Source organism: Rattus norvegicus, chromosome 15, assembly GCF_036323735.1.
Source record: "Rattus norvegicus strain BN/NHsdMcwi chromosome 15, GRCr8, whole genome shotgun sequence".
NCBI lineage: Eukaryota > Metazoa > Chordata > Mammalia > Rodentia > Muridae > Rattus > Rattus norvegicus.
Window position 1 is genome coordinate 5979628 of NC_086033.1, and position 16054 is coordinate 5995681.

Consider the following 16054-nt stretch of genomic DNA (forward strand, 5'->3'; position numbering starts at 1 on the left):
CTTTGGGAAGTTCATGCAGAACTGTCTGTGAACTTGGTACTTCATATAGATGGTACACAAGACGCACTGGTTTGGATAATGTTCTTGAGAGTATATTTCAATCAAACTTACCCCCACTAATATCCTAACAATGACAAAGGTAATGGGACACTATACATCTATTCCAGGAGTTTCCATTTCTGAGAGCAGCAGAATAGAAGAAGCCCACAAAGCAGGCAAAGTTAAGTGAGGTCACACAGGGGACCTAAGAGCACACTGCTGCTTTCCTAGAGTGTATCCTAGAGGCTTATGATATCTATACACCCTCAGATCCATATGCACTGGGCACCAGGCTAATTCATTGCTTTTGTCACTCAGTATGCCACAAATATTAGGAATGCCAAGAGTCAGAGAAATTTGGAGGTATGAATAAGTCCCAGGGGCTGGAGTAAGCTCAAAAGCTCTGTGACAACAAAGAACTGATTGAGAATCAGAGAGACAAGATGCTCACCAAGACCATAGTCGTATCCCATGAAGAAAATATGAATAATAAGCCACCAGGTGAAAATATAAAGTAGGAGGACATAGCCCTAGAAGGTCTATCCTTTGCCCTCAGGGAAGCAGCCATTCTTTCACCCATACCAGGCCCTATGCCACACAGAGACTTCCCGAACAACTCACTGACCTTTCTCAAAGACCTATCTGGGCTTCTCCCTGTAGAATAGGACATGCAGAGTCCTTGAGGACCCCGCCAAAAGGTCCCCTCCACACAGGCTCCTTGTGGGCAAAGGAAAATGTTCCTGCAGAATCTGCCATGGCAGCAGGAGTTTCAACCAGGCTGCTCTTCCTTCCAGCTCACTGGATGCAGGCCTGAGGCCTTGGGGTGTCTTGGAAAGGAAGAAGCACACACTACCTCACTGCTCTCTCTGCTGGCGACTGCTAGAACTGTGATAGGACATGTGTGTGTTTATGAGAAGCAGCTACAAAGCTGATCAAAGTCAGCACACGCATTAATCCCAGCATTCAAAATTTATGTTAATCGTTGATGTTCTTGTTTTTTGTTTGGTTTTTGTTTTTAATCCCCCCTCTCCAGCTAATTGTTCTATTCCTACAATATTAAGCACATGCTCTGGAGGGACCTATTCATGTTAGGCAATGCTTTTATTCTTTCCAACCACTCCACAGATGATCCCATTATTTACTTTCAAATAAGAAAACAGTCATAGAGAAGTGAGTTAACCAGTATGCTCTCACAGAAGAAACACATCACAACTATGGAATGGCACCCCAACCTTTTGCATTTGTTATGCCCTTTTAAATTTTTTATTCTTTATTTGTTTTTAGTTACATTCAGATTTTATAGACTTTCTCTGTTTCACACCCATATCCCCCTACCCCATCCCACTCACCCTGTTTCTCTGAGGGTGTTCTGCCCCCCACCCAACCCTTCCTGCCACCCTGCCCTGACATTCTCCTACACTGGGGCATAGAGCCTTCGCAGGACCAAGGGCTTCTTCTCTCATTGACGCCCAACAAGTCAATCCTTTTCTACACATGCTGCTGGAGCCCTGGGTCTGTCCATGTGTACCATTTGAATGGTGGTTTAGTCTCTTGGAGCTGTAGTTGGTTGGTATTATTGTTGTTATGGGGTTGCAAACCCCTTCAGCTCCTTCAATCCTTTCTCTGCCTTCTCCATTGTTCTCAGTTCAATGGTTAACTCCAAACATCCGCCTCTGTATTTGTCATGCTCTGGCAGTGCCTTTCAGAAGACAGCTATATCAGGCTTCTGTCAGCTTGCACTTCTTGGCATCACCAATATTGTCTGAGGTTGGTGGATGTATATAGACTGGATCCCCAGTTAGGGCAGTCCCTGGGTAGCCTTTCCTCAGTCTCTGCTCCAGACTTCATCTCCACACTTCCTCCTGTGAGTATTTTTGTTCCCCCTTCTGAGAGGGACTGAAGCTTCCACACTTTGGTCATCCTTCTTCACCTTCATGTGGTCTGTGGATTGCATCTTGGGTAATCTGAGATTTTGGGCTAATGTCCACTTATCAGTGAGTGCATACCATGTGTGTTTTCTTGTGATTGGGTTTCCTCACTCAGGATGATAATTATCTGGTTCCTTCCATTGCCGTAAGATTTTCATGAAGTCATTGTTCTTAATAGCTGAGTAGTATTCACTGTGTAGATGTACCCCATTTTCTGTATCCACTCCTCTGTTGAAGGGCATCTGGGTTTTTCCCAGCTTTTGGCTGTTATGAATGTGGCTGTTATGAACATAGTGGAGCATGTGCCTTCATTGTATGTTGGAGCATCTTTTGGGTATATGCCCAGGAGAGGTATAGCTGGGTCCTCAGGCCGTGCAATGTTCAATATTTGAGGAAACTCCAGACTGATTTCCAGAGAGGTTGTCCAGTTTGCAATCCTACCAACAGTGGAGGAGTGTTCCTCTTTCTCCGCATTCTCACCAGCATCTGCTGACACCTGAGTTTTTGATTTTAGCTATTCTGACTGGTGTGAGGTGGAATCTCAGGGTTATTTTGATTTGTGTTTCCCTAATGACTGAGGATTTTGTACATAACAGAAGGCATTTTAAGAAATGATGCTACCCTAACTGGTGGTCTGCATGTAGTTGAGTGCCAATGGATCCATTTCTCTCTCTACACAGTTGAAGTCCAAGTGAATCAAGGAAATCCACATAAAACCAAACATGCAGAAGCTAATAGAAGGGAAAGTGTCGCAAAGTTCCTAGAACACATATGCACAGGACAAAGTTTTCAGAACACAATACCAAAGGGTCAGGCTCTAAGATCAACAGTAAATGTATGAAATCTCAACAATCTGAAACTTTCTTTAAAGCAAAGGACACTGCCAATAGGACAAAACAGCAAGCTACAGATTCGGAGAAGAGTTTTACCAACCCTACATCTGAGAGAGTGGGATGTAGAGAAAGTGGAACACTCCTCCATTGTTGGTGCGATTACTAGCTGTATAACCACTCTGGATATCAATGTGGAGGATAATGGGAACAATGCAAATAGCTGTACCTGAAGACCCAGCTTTACCACTCACTTCAGTGCATATACTCAAACATGATCCACATATGACAAGGACGTGTGGATGAATATGTTCATGGCAGCCTTACTTATATTAGTCAAATGCTGGGAACAACCACGATAGACCTCAACTCAACTGAGGAATGAGTATAAGAAGTGCGCTCTATTCAAACAGAGGAACAGTACTCGGGTATCAAAGATGAATACACCGAGAACTTTGTAGGCAAAGGGATGGAACTGGAAAATAGTGAAGTAACAGAGATCGAAAAGGACATAACATGGGATGCATTTAGTGACAAATGTATGTTAGCCCAAAAGTTCAGAAGACCCACTATACAATTCATTGATCATATGAAGGGTAACATGTCAGAAGGCCAAATTGTGGATGCTTGAACCCACTTAGAAGGGGAAGAACATAATCATGGGAGGCAGAAGGATGGAGGGACCTAGGTAGAGGCAGGGAAGGATGGACAAGGGGTGGGGGGAGTAGCAACAATGAAAAGAGACAAGAGAGAAACCCAGAGGAAAAGTGGAATCAATGACAATAAGCATCAGTGGTGGGTAGTGAACTTGGGTAACCCAAATGGAAAATGAAGAACCAGTGGAAGGGGAAGCCCTGGGTCCTGCTAAGACTGAACCCCCAGTGAACTAGACTGTTGGGGGGAGGGCGGCAACGGGGGGAGGGTTGGGAGGGGAACACCCATAAGGAAGGGGAGGGGGGAGGGGGATGTTTGCCCGGAAACCGGGAAAGGGAATAACACTCGAAATGTATATAAGAAATACTCAAGTTAATTAAAAAAAAAAAGAAACAAAAAAAAAAAAGAAAATGAAGAAGTCAAAATGTTCTCATTCGCAGATGGCGTGATACTATTTTAAAAACTCTAGAAATGTATCACCGTCTCTTAAGACTGATAAATACATTCATAAAAGCACAATACAATGTGAACACACAAAATTTCTTAGCCTTCCTTTATGCCAATCCAAATCATACCGTGAGAAAATCTGGGAAAAATTCCCCTCATAATCATCTGAAAATATAAAATAAAATAATGTGGATCAAAACATTTAAAATGCAAAGGCAACTATGAATTAGCTAGAGGTGATGCTAAATAGAGACAATTTGTCTCTAAAAAAATTAAGTTTCTTAAAGCTGAAAATACATTCATAAAAGTAGTAGAATGCAAAATAACACACAAAACTCTTTATCTTTCCTGTATACCAATAAAAAACCATGGGAAAGAAATCAGGGAAATATTCTACTCAAAATACTCTTAAAATATATAACAAAATACTGTGGATTAGCTTACTTATAAAGCATACTATTAGTAAGAAGACATATGAAGTACCCACGATCCATCCTGAATACATATAAGACTTTCCAGCTGATGTTCTGAAAGACCTTAAAGACTTGAATAAATCAAAGCTTTTATATCTTTATGGATAAGTAGATAATATAATAAGGTCAGTTTTTGATGAATTAATAAAATTAATACAATAAATAGTGATTAGAAAATTTTACTACAATAAATCACCCACTTTTATGAAACATATGAATTTGAATATAAATATTCTACTATGGGAAAAAGGACAACTTTTAAAGTACAAAGAGCTAACATGTTTAGAAAGATAATTTTAAAGAAAAAAAAGAGGAAGGAAAAATTGTCATGAGAAAAAAATGTGATAGTTACCTAAGCAGTGTGATGTGGTTGGCAGAGCAAGTATTTCAACAGATTAGAGTGTCCAGGAACTGTGTGTATTGATTTTAAAACCTGCAGGAGGAGGGACTATCAGAGCAGATCTCAAGAAAATTCCGATTGTTCAAGTTAGTTTCCTATTGTTATAGGAAACATAAAAATGCCAATGTGGGAAAGTGAAGGTTTTATTCACCCCATAAGTTACAGTTCATCATTAATGGAATACGAGATAAGAACAGAAGGCAGCAGCTTGACAACAGAGAGGAACTCTGCTTACTCATCTGCTCAGCTACCTTTCTCTATGACCTCTCCTCCCCTTACTAGGGCTGGTACCACCCACAGTGGGCTAAATCAAATACATCAACTGCCATCAAGAAAATGCCAAAGACACATGACTGCCAGCCATTCTGATGGCGTCCATTGCTCAAGAATGCACCATTTAGACAGCTACAATTAGCCATCACAGTAAGGTATAAAAGGAAAATACAAACCTTAGCCTATTCCAGAGAAAAGTAACACTTCATTAATAGAATTTGAGGTCACAAGTGAAGTTTCATGTGAGGAAAAAATTAGAAGGAATTATGACAGAAATCGAACTTTATTTAAAATAAAAAGTGACAAGTCAAAGCCACAAATAAAATGTTGGTAACTTTGACCTCTTCAGACCTCTTCTGGAGGCTGCAGGGTGGACACAGGGCATGGCTGTTGGCTGGCACCACCATGGCCCATTCACTGTTTTGGTGAAGGATTTTCCATCAGAAGCCTTAGCCTTAGTACAGAGGCCAGGTCCCAAGTACTAATCATAGTCAGTCAATTGGATGACAGATCTTGTGCTCCAAAGAAATGGAAGAGTCCATTTAGTCATGATTTCAGGATGGCTCTAACTCATTTCAGAGTCATAGATATTATATTGCAAGCATCTAGAACACCAAAAGACCCATTGTCTCACACCAGTATTCTCTTGCTGTGCCCTCAGTCACCACGGTAATAATCAGTGGTGAGCTCTATAGTATTATTTGTTCCAGTTTCCTGGTGGTGCTGCCTCCAAACCCTGTTTCTTTGACCCAGACAGAAGCTTCAAGTAAAATAATAAATAATTTTTGCATTGAAAGCCATTGGTAGCTTTTAGTTGTAGTTAACAATGAAGACCTCAAGCAATCTTCCCTCAGTCCTCCTGTTTTAGCAAGGGTTTTTTTTTTTTTTCTTTTGCTTTCTGTTTCGTTTTGGTTGTTTTTTATTTTATTTTGTTTTATTTCGTTTTGTTTTTCTTTTTGTTCTATTCTTCTTAGGGTGCATGGAGTGGTCAAGAAGTGGTCGGAAAAAGGTCAAGTACAAATTCAGATGCACAGAAAGACCCCAGCATTTCTGGCAGGTCCACTGTGTTTGCTGCATTAGGGCTTTTTCCCTTTTGCCTTAAATGTTACCCATTTCCACTCTCTAGCAGCCTTTTATCAAGGCATAATTAGTAACATATATATCATTATTATTTGAATTTCAATTATCCAATTCTAACTACTCTATCTCCCACTTTAAACCAGAGACAGGCGTTGAGTCCCGTAGGGTGTGGTTTTGATGCTTAGATCAGGAATCTTCCTGTGAACACTGATTCTTGATAGTTCAATAAAGATGCTGTTGGCCAACCAGCTGGGTGGCATAGGCATGTCTTCTAGTTTTCCTCCAGGCAGGCTAGGAGACACAGGAGAGGAGAAGGGATTTAATACTTCAGAGGGAGTAAAACTACCAGCCATTTGAGATCTAGGGCTGAGTGGCAATTGGTGGCCTCCCAGACTGGGCTTGGTGTAGCAGGCAGGAGGTTAGAAACACAATAAGCTGATTTGGGGAGCTGAGCTATGACTAAAGGCACCTGAGCAACTGCGCTGAGGGCAGATTTAGAGGTGCTGAGCTGGGAGTAAAAAGGAGGGCATCCTATTTGGAGGAGACTTAGAAGAACCTGGCCACTGAGCCATCTCATCAAAAGTATCTTAATGTGTGTGTCTTTTATGTGCAATCCAAAGAAACCTGGGCAGGGTTGATAGCTTGGTCTGCCTAGAGTTTAAAGTGAGGAAGTAGAAACAACACTCTACAGAGTCCTATGTGAGCAATCCATGGGCATTAAGGAGCGAATCCAAAGTCACCTTGACTAAGAGAGTTAGAGCTGACCCAGATGTAGCTTTTCACTATAACCATCCCTTCCTTTTGATCTTTTAGTGTGCCATTTGTTCAAGAATATTAGTGAGGAGGAGAATATGACTCTAAAGGTTATTCTTGGTTGTTAAATTGTCTTCATCTGAGATTACCAAACCACAAAAGTAGAGGGGAAATCTGTGAGGGATTTCCGTTTAATGTAAATTCAAATTTACTTGTAATCTGGATATTTGAGGTAGGAAGTCATACCTTTAACCCAGAACTTTAATCCTGATCTTCTTTTTTCTTTTTTAGTCATCTACAGATACATCATTATTAGGAATGTGTCCTTCTCACTGGAGACCAGAGAAGAGACCTACAGTTCTATGATACTTAAATGTCATAGCAAGACATCAAAACAAAATGTCAAAGTGTGAATGGAGGAAATTATTTAGGACAGTGTTTTGCAAACAAGTTTTGATACAGATATTCTTGGTAGGAGAGCTCTGCAATTTTGCATTTCATATTTGACTTTGCTGGTACTCTGACTAGGATCAACATAAAACTTCTTGGGATTTTCTTAATCTCCTTTACGAATAGAGATGAATGAACCATCAGCTCTGTCGTCTATGTTATTATGGCTACAGTGAGGACCAAGTATGCTAAAGCTCTTCATCTGATTTTTCAAACAGCGTGCTCATACAAGTGTGAACTTCTGTGGGTTGTGGGAGGGCAAGGTTGAGAACACTGGCTGAGAGCTGTGAATGGAGAAGTGGGACGGTGCATGCAGGAGGGAGGGAAAGGCCTGAGTGTGGCTCATGAACAAATTCACAATATCCATTGATTTAATAACCATTCAGGAAGTGGACTTCTGCAAAATGACTTCAGCTGACCAGCATGGCGGGAAACCAGAAACAGATTCAATGGGGATTTAGATCAACTGGATGGTAAACATGGGCTTAGGAGGCAGAGACGTGTCAGCACATGAAGAGTGGAAAATCAAGCCAGTGTGGTCTGTTAAGCTTCTCATCCCCATGGTTAGAGGCAAACAGCAACAAGTTTTAGCACTGAGGAAAAGAAGAAATAAAAGCCAATTTGTTGAAAATCCCCATCACCAAAAAGTAGTGACATCCTCTGTGATGCACATCATCTCTCAGGGGCACGGGCCATCGGAATGGCTGGATGATGGCTCTCGGCATGGGCTCTGCCTGCACCCCTTTCCTAACTGCAGAGCTCAAATCTGCTTCAGCCGGGTCATCAGCTCCCCATTCTGTTGCATGGAGATCAGATCGCTGCGTCTGCATATGCAGTATTGTAAGACTCTCAGAGAGAATCTTCCCTCAGGAGGGAGATCCTCAAGCCCAATGACCAGACCGAGTCCACAGGCTGCAATCTGCAAGAGGATTTTTATTGATCAGGATACACAGGTATCTGTGGGCGTCCCAGTCAATTCGGAAGACTGGCGCGCCTAGCAGAGCCAGGGTGGGCTTTTTATAGTATTTTGGGGAGCAGAAGCAGGCTTACAGAAGCAGATGCATGGTTACAGGGATGTGATTGGTGGAGTAAATGAGGCATACGTGTATGTTACCTATTTTGGCTATAATCATAACAGTGAGTTAGCAAAAAGTACATGGTGGTCAGGGCTTCCGGGGGGTCAGGGACTTTTTCTTTTTTCTGCCAGGTGGCCCATGGAGCAGTGCCTATAATTTAGTCTGGTTTCTGCATTTTGTTTTCTTTTATGGTCTGTTTCGTCTAAATGATGGGTCAGCTTGTCCCACATATCTAAAAACTTACTTTTTACTTCTATAGTTGAGGGCCTTGGGCTTGTACAATTCCCTTTCTGGGAGGGGGTCTTTCATTCCCCCATTTTCTTTTTTTGTCCTTGAGTGGAATCTTCCACTCAACTTGTTTTAGGTACCTCTGTTTTTTTTTTTTTTCACCATCTGATACTGTTGTCTCAGCACAAAAGTTTGAATGACTGAAAGTCTGTATCTCTTATTATTCCTGTCTGATCTGCATAGAAACAACATTCTTCTTTTAGTGTAGCACACAGACTCTTTCTTTAAGGAATATCAGGTCTAATCTTTTCCTATTTTGAAGGACTACCTCTGAGAGGGAGGTTAGGTATTCTTGGAGGTCAGCTAAAAAGTCTTTTTTACTCTTTTTATATCTGAGTCAATGGCAGTTCTGAATTCTCTATAAGCCTTGCATTGTAAGGCAACAGCAGATGTCCTTGTGCTGCCCTTGTAGCACCTGGATAGCCTTAAATAATTCTCAACTCTCTTTTGTGTCTTATTAAGTCTTTAGCATCAGGATTCTAATCTGGACACTATCTGAACCTATACACCAAGGTCTTTTAGAACTTCTAAACTTATATAGGTTGTGATCCCTGAGGCACAGTCCCAAGAAGTGTTAGGAGTACTAACATATGTAATGTTACATCATTTGTAATAAAAATCAAGCCTATCCTTACACCTATTCCGAGGGAACCCAGGGCAAACAGGCAAACATGAAGTTCTTGTTAGCAACCTCCCAGTCACTTAAGTCTAGGGAGCTTTTTGAAGATCTGAGTGTGCCTCTAGGTCCCAGCTCTCAGCCCCAACAGCTAGTACGCTGCTGGTGAGGGCTGAGAATTGACGGATGTCAGGGTGGTCAGCAGCACCAGGTACGGTCCTTTCCAGCGAGGCTCGAGTGTCTGGGCTCAGTGTAGCTGTAGTCTCTAACCTGGAACTGATGACATGTCTCAGGGGTCTCCGGGGCATAGGCTGCTGTCAGCTGTGAGCAGATTTCTTTCTGTATCACCTGTAGGTCTTTTAGCCTGGCATATAAATCATTATTACTATGACATGTTGGTTCAGTAACATCATCTAATACAGTCAGGGGAGCTGAGGCCCCATATAAGATCTCAAAGGGGTAAGGCTGAATCTGGAAGGGGTATTTCTTGCTCTGAAGAGAACAAGAGGGAAGGAGTGTCACCCAGTCTGTGCCAGTCTCCATGGTCAATTTGGTCAGGGTCTCTTTTAGAATTTTATTTATTTACTCTACTTGTCCTGAACTTTGAGGTCTGTAAATACAACGTAATTTTCAATTGACCTCTAAATACTTGGCCACACCCTGGCTTACCTTGGCAACGAAAGTAGGGCTGTTGTCTGACCAGATTACCTTGGGCATTCCAAATCGGGGGAAGATTTCTTCCAGTATCTTCTTGATGATTGTAGAGGCCGTCTCTTGTTTGGTGGGGAAAGCTTCTATCTATTCCTGAAAAGATATCTATAAACACTAGGAGACATTTATAACCATATTTTCCTGGTTTTATCTCTGTGAAGTCCACTTCTCAGTAGTATCCAGGCCGTTCCCCACGGAGCCTCCTACCACAGTCAACTTTCCTGAAAACAGTTACCTTTTGGCATGGTATACATCAGTGCACTATCTGTTCCACGAGATACTTGAGACCTGTGACATAATATTTAGTTTTTGAAAACGTCTGGATGAGTTTGCTTACCCCTAAGTGAGTCTATTGATGCATTTGTTTTATCATGGCCTCTGCCTATTTTTGTAGCAGGATCTTCTTTCTCGTTGAGGTGTACCAGAGTCTCTTCCTCGGCCTGGCTGGGTCATGTAGGGCCCTTAACAGAGCCAGAATCTCTTTTTTTCTTGCCCTCAGATGTCAGCAGGCCCCTCTGCTGCTGTCCACAGAGATGTTAAGTCTCTTTCTCAGTTCAAGGGCTTTGGTGAGGGGAGCGAGCTCTACTCTCTGAGTAGAAGTGCCTTCTGGTAGGGCCTGAGCCCATATGACTCTGTTTCCATCTACCACTGCTGCCCCAGCCCATCTTTTTCCTTCTGTAAGAAGCTGCTCCCATCTATGAACCAGATGGCATCTACCTCCTCTGCTGGCTGATCAGTCCGATCTTTATGCCACTCTTTAGTGAGCTCCTGCTGACAGTCATGAAGGGGGGTGTCTAGGTCGGGGTCCGGGAGCAGGGTTGCAGGGTTTAGACTCGTAGGGGCAGTCTGGAATCACAAGGAACAAGTGGGATACCCGGCCCACGCCAAGGTCCACTGTTCTTCGGGTAGTCCATGAGTATCATTTGTTGCCGGTAGTCCCCTGTACTCAAGGTCTTTTGCTGGACACTAGCCCATTTGGGCGTAGGAGCACAGAGTGTTGGGCCCCCATATTCACAAAACAGCTGGGCGGGCTTCCCTTCTATCTTAGCGCATAGCCAGCACTCTAGGACCAAGAGGCTTGCCTTCCGGGTTGCTGGAGAGGCCCTTCTTGTTCTTCCTGGGGCAGTCCCTGACCCAGTGTCCTTTTTCCTTGCGATAGGCACACTGATCTTTAGCTAGGAATTCTCTTCTGTTGCCAGGTACTGTCTTCCTAGGTTCCCTAACTACTGTGGCCAGTATATATTCCTCTCCTGTCTTTTATCCCTCTTTAGCTCTCTAGCTTCTTTTTCCTTTTGTCTCTTTTCTTCCTTAGCTTCCTGCTCTTTTTACCTTCTTTCCTCTTTCTCTTCCTCAGTCTCTCTCTCATATCTTCTGCATCTTCCTCTACAGCTATTAGATGCTGTCCACTTATGTAACTACACTTCAACTTTACTTTCTCTGCAACTTACACTAACTCTCAGCAACTTAGCTTAACCCTTTAAATTTTTGTAACTTTCTCTCTTTATATCTTTTTCTTATCTTAGCCAGATTGGTGGGGCATTTTCCAGCCCCTCAGAGACCCACCCTTGGAGCCTGGTGGCAGACCTGGAGCACTCCCTACCTTCAGGGGTATTCAAGTCAACAGTCAAGAGTGAGGGTCTTCCATCTATGTCTGGAACATTCTTTCTGGCCTCCAGTAGGATTCTGTCTTTCCTCAGTGGTAAAGAAGACCTGTAACAGTTACTAACAAGCATCTCAAATGGGATGGTGAGAAAACAAGAGAATCTTGAGAATAGAGGTCCACTGAAGAGGACAAATAGCATTTAGTCACACAGCTAAACCAGGAGGACTTTTTGGGACAAAAAGGCTGTTGTAAAAATAAGCACAAGCTTTGTGTCTGTGAAACAGAACGGCAAGCAGAGGGAGCTGATCTGTTACCGACCATCTCTCTGGACTTAAGAACTAATAACAAAAGGATGGAGAGATGGTTAGGACCTGGGTGCTAGATACCAAGTGGCTGACAAAAGAATTGTAACCAGTTCACCTGGGACTTTCAGGACCTCAGTAGCAGCCCTTTACCAAACTGTCTCAGTGGGCTAAAGGCCCATGGAAAAGAAAACATTAATCCTGACCTTGGCCACAGCCAAAGCCTGAATTCTAAATTTTGACTGGCAAAACAAAGTTCTTCACAGTTTGTTGCAGATTCTTTTCGAAACTATTTTAGGGGCTTCTCTGCCCCCAAACCTGGGGCATTTTGACCACAGGGGTAGGAACTGGCTGCTGTGGGGATAGGATCAAAGGCACTCTCCATGTCAATGATGACTAACAGGGAAGGTTACTTAATGTTGGAGATCAACTCCTCTCTTGGAATAGGGCCAGCAGATATGGCAGGCTCCCTTAAAGAACTTCTCTTAATGAACACTCTCCTTCTGTGAGCAAGTGTTGAAGGTCTGGTCACTGAAGGCAGCAACTGGAATTATTATTTTTTTTCAGGGCCAAAAGTCTCATAAAACAACCACTAACTCTACGCTATCTTCTTGTTGTCAAAGCATCAACCCGGGCCGGCCTCATCACCTTGAAACTCCTCTTACGCTGACTTGGCCTGAGCTGCACCACTGCCCACGCGCAGCCTGCAGCTTGCTAGCAGGCCTGCATGCTTGTCACCCTCAGCCCCTATATTGTCCTACTCTGTGCTGTCCCTTCCTTAGAAGCTGTGAATGTTTAAGCAACAGGGAGAATTTTTCTTCAGGATCTAAGGTAAAGCTTTCAGGCTCTTGTTAATACCTGCTTCAGACAGGGTCACTCACTAACCTGGAGTTCTTCATACACAACTGTTAACAGCAGCTAGACTGGACAAGGGGAGCAAAGGGAGGGGCATCTCTCCTTGGGGAGGAGGCTAAGAGAGAAAGATAAAACAATTTTTCTCAAGCAAATTATTTCCAAGTTAAGCACCAAGAGGACCAAGTAAAACTCCTTGACAAACAAAGCAAACAGTTTCATGATTTCAAACACAGTGTCATTCCAAGATTTTAAACACAGTCGTCTATCCAAAGTTCAAAAACGAAACAAAAGCCAAAAAGACACTGGACAATACCACAGAAAACAACCCAGACAAACAAGACCAAGACAAAGCATCCTATAACCAATTTCCACAGGTGTTCAAAGAAAATTAGGACACAAAGAGACAAACAATTCCAACAGTCAGACAGACAGACGCACCGCGCGGCTTCAGTGTCAAACTGAAACCAAAAATTCAGACAGAGGCGACGAGGGTCTGAATCCTTCAGTGGATCCGGCTCTCTCCTCTCTCCTCCAACCCAAAACCACGTAAACTTCCGATACAGGCTGAGGCCCCAAAAACCGGGCTCTAAACACACTTGGAACGTCTTCCAGGGCTGCGGGGGAGAAGTTCGAGCTCGTCAGCTCCTTCTCTGGCCCGCCCAAATACAAACGGTCTAGACCCAAGCCAAGTAACTAAGCATTTACAGAACAAGTCACAAAGCAAGACAAGACAGGACAAGACAAACACTGGCCAGCTTACCTCCCGGTGGGTGGTCGGTGGTCTCTAGGCAGAGGATCTCCGATCCCGGACGAGCCCCCATATGTAAGACTCTCAGAGAGAATCTTCCCTCAGGAGGGAGATCCTCAAGCCCAATGACCAGACCGAGTCCACAGGCTGCAATCTGCAAGAGGATTTTTATTGATCAGGATACACAGGTATCTGTGGGTGTCCCAGTCAATTCGGAAGACTGGCGCGCCTAGCAGAGCCAGGGTGGGCTTTTTATAGTATTTTGGGGAGCAGAAGCCGGCTTACAGAAGCAGATGCATGGTTACAGGGATGTGATTGGTGGAGTAAATGAGGCATACGTGTATGTTACCTATTTTGGCTATAATCATAACAGTGAGTTAGCAAAAAGTACATGGTGGTCAGGGCTTCCGGGGGGTCAGGGACTTTTTCTTTTTTCTGCCAGGTGGCCCATGAAGCAGTGCCCATAATTTAGTCTGGTTTCTGCATTTTGTTTTCTTTTATGGTCTGTTTCGTCTAAATGATGGGTCAGCTTGTCCCACATATCTAAAAACTTACTTTTTACTTCTATAGTTGAGGGCCTTGGGCTTGTACAATTCCCTTTCTGGGAGGGGGTCTTTCAGTATTTCTTTACCTATGAAGACCTGAGGAACTGTTCTCCATGCAGTGAGCTGTTGTAATTAATCTTGAATCTCATTGGTGTTGTAAGTGGCTGTGATGTTCACAGACTCCAGAAGACCAGGTTTGAAAGGCAGTTGACTGAGGATTTCTTGGGTCTTTCTGCAATAGGGGCAGGTGGGCTGGATTAACACAACCACCTTCCCAGACGGACACTTGCAGTTCACAAACCACTGAGCCACGCTGACAGGCTGCAGCTTTCCAGGAAGGAACATTCGGTTGAAGGTACTGGTCCCGTGTCAAATGGAATTGGAAAACCTGATGTCTTTGCTTCTGTGGACCAAGACCGGAAAAACCCAACTACATAACAATCTGAGGACAAGTTGTGAGAGGTTTGTTCTTTCCTTCAATCATGTAGGTCCTAGGAAGGAGCTCAAGTGTAGGGAGTTGGCAACAATTACCTTTATATGCTGAGCCATCTCACCTGCTGAATACCTCATTCATGGAACTGAAGAAACTCTGTATCCATCCTGGTATTCTGTGTATATATCTGTGTATCATTTTTACAGTGGATACTTTTGTCTGTTGGTTGGAAAGCACCAGTCTGGAGGGCTCATGGTTGGTCTCAGTAGTCCAGTCCAGGAGCTGCTTTACAAGAACCATTCACTGATCTGGAAGAAACTCTTTTTATAGGCAGTGAGATCTACTGGAACAATATCAACCATCCTTCTCCCTTCCCAGTTTTGAACTGAATCATTCTCCACCACAGACCTGTGGTCTCTGCTGCAGGCTGCATCCCCCCAGGCTGTCTGAAGCTTGCTCATAGCAGTGCATTTATGGGACGGCAACATGATTTCCTCACCACTTCACCCCCAGGAAATATTTTTTTTTCAATTCTTTATTTAATCTGATGGGTCTAATCTACATCGTCACCCAGGACGAGATGGGGGAGTTCTGCTCCAACCCTTACTGTAAGAGATGCTGAGATATGATGCTGTATTCACTAATGCCCTACCTGGACGCCTGGCAGTTTAGACAATAAGCATGGCTATCCAGTATATGTGTTCCTACTGGTCTCTAGAAGGAGAGAGTGAGAAAATATGCCTTGTCCATATGAGGCCAGCTGAAGGGGCTTGCAAGCCCATAAGAACCAACCAGAGCTTCCAGGGACCAAACCACTACCCAAAGACTACACATGGACTGACCCTGCGTAGGTAGCAGTAAATAGCATTGTTGGGGCAGCAGTGGAAGGGGAAGCCCTTGGTATTACCAAGGTTGAACCCCCAGTGTAGGGAATGTTGGAGAGGGCAGTAATGGGGGTTGGATGGGGAGGGGAAAACCCATATAGAAGGGGAGGGGAGGGGTTAGGGGGCTGATGGACAGGAAACCGGGAAAAGGGATAACATTTGAAATGTAAATAAGAAATGCCCAATTTAATAAAAATAGGAGAAAAAGAGTAACAACAAACAAACCAACAAAACAATAAAGAAAATGTTCCAGGGGCAGTGCAGGGGAATAGTGGTGAACAATAAGGGGGATGTATAGGGGATACACATATGGGGAAGGGAGAGGGAAGGGAATGGGGGCTTAAGGAAGGAAACAAGGGAGGGGAATAAAGTTTGAAATGTAAGTAAAGAAATATATCTAATAAAAGAATTTAAAAATATCGTTCCTCCAAAATTGCTGGAATTCAATAAATCTGCAGTCATAACCGATGCTTTATTACAAGGAATGCAGAGGCATACAGCTCCGTGTGTCCTGATCGCTTTTTATATTCCTATACTGAATGGTTTTATTTCCTCTAATGTATTAGAGAAATACTTCTCTGTTTCTCCTTTGTTTGTCATTATAAAGGAAGCTAAATTTGTGAGCACAAGGATAAAGCAAGGATATTTTTCATCATGAAGGTGGGT

General features: G+C 43.3%; 1 long non-coding RNA gene across 1 annotated transcript; it reads right to left on the reverse strand.

The window, feature by feature from the left end:
- Positions 1 to 8240: 8240 nt before the first annotated feature.
- LOC134481921 (uncharacterized) lies at positions 8241 to 14415 on the reverse strand. Its single transcript, XR_010057860.1, has 2 exons — positions 13539 to 14415; positions 8241 to 9671 (listed from the first exon to the last, which is right to left on the reverse strand). It is a non-coding gene; the product is annotated as an uncharacterized LOC134481921 (long non-coding RNA).
- Positions 14416 to 16054: the final 1639 nt, after the last annotated feature.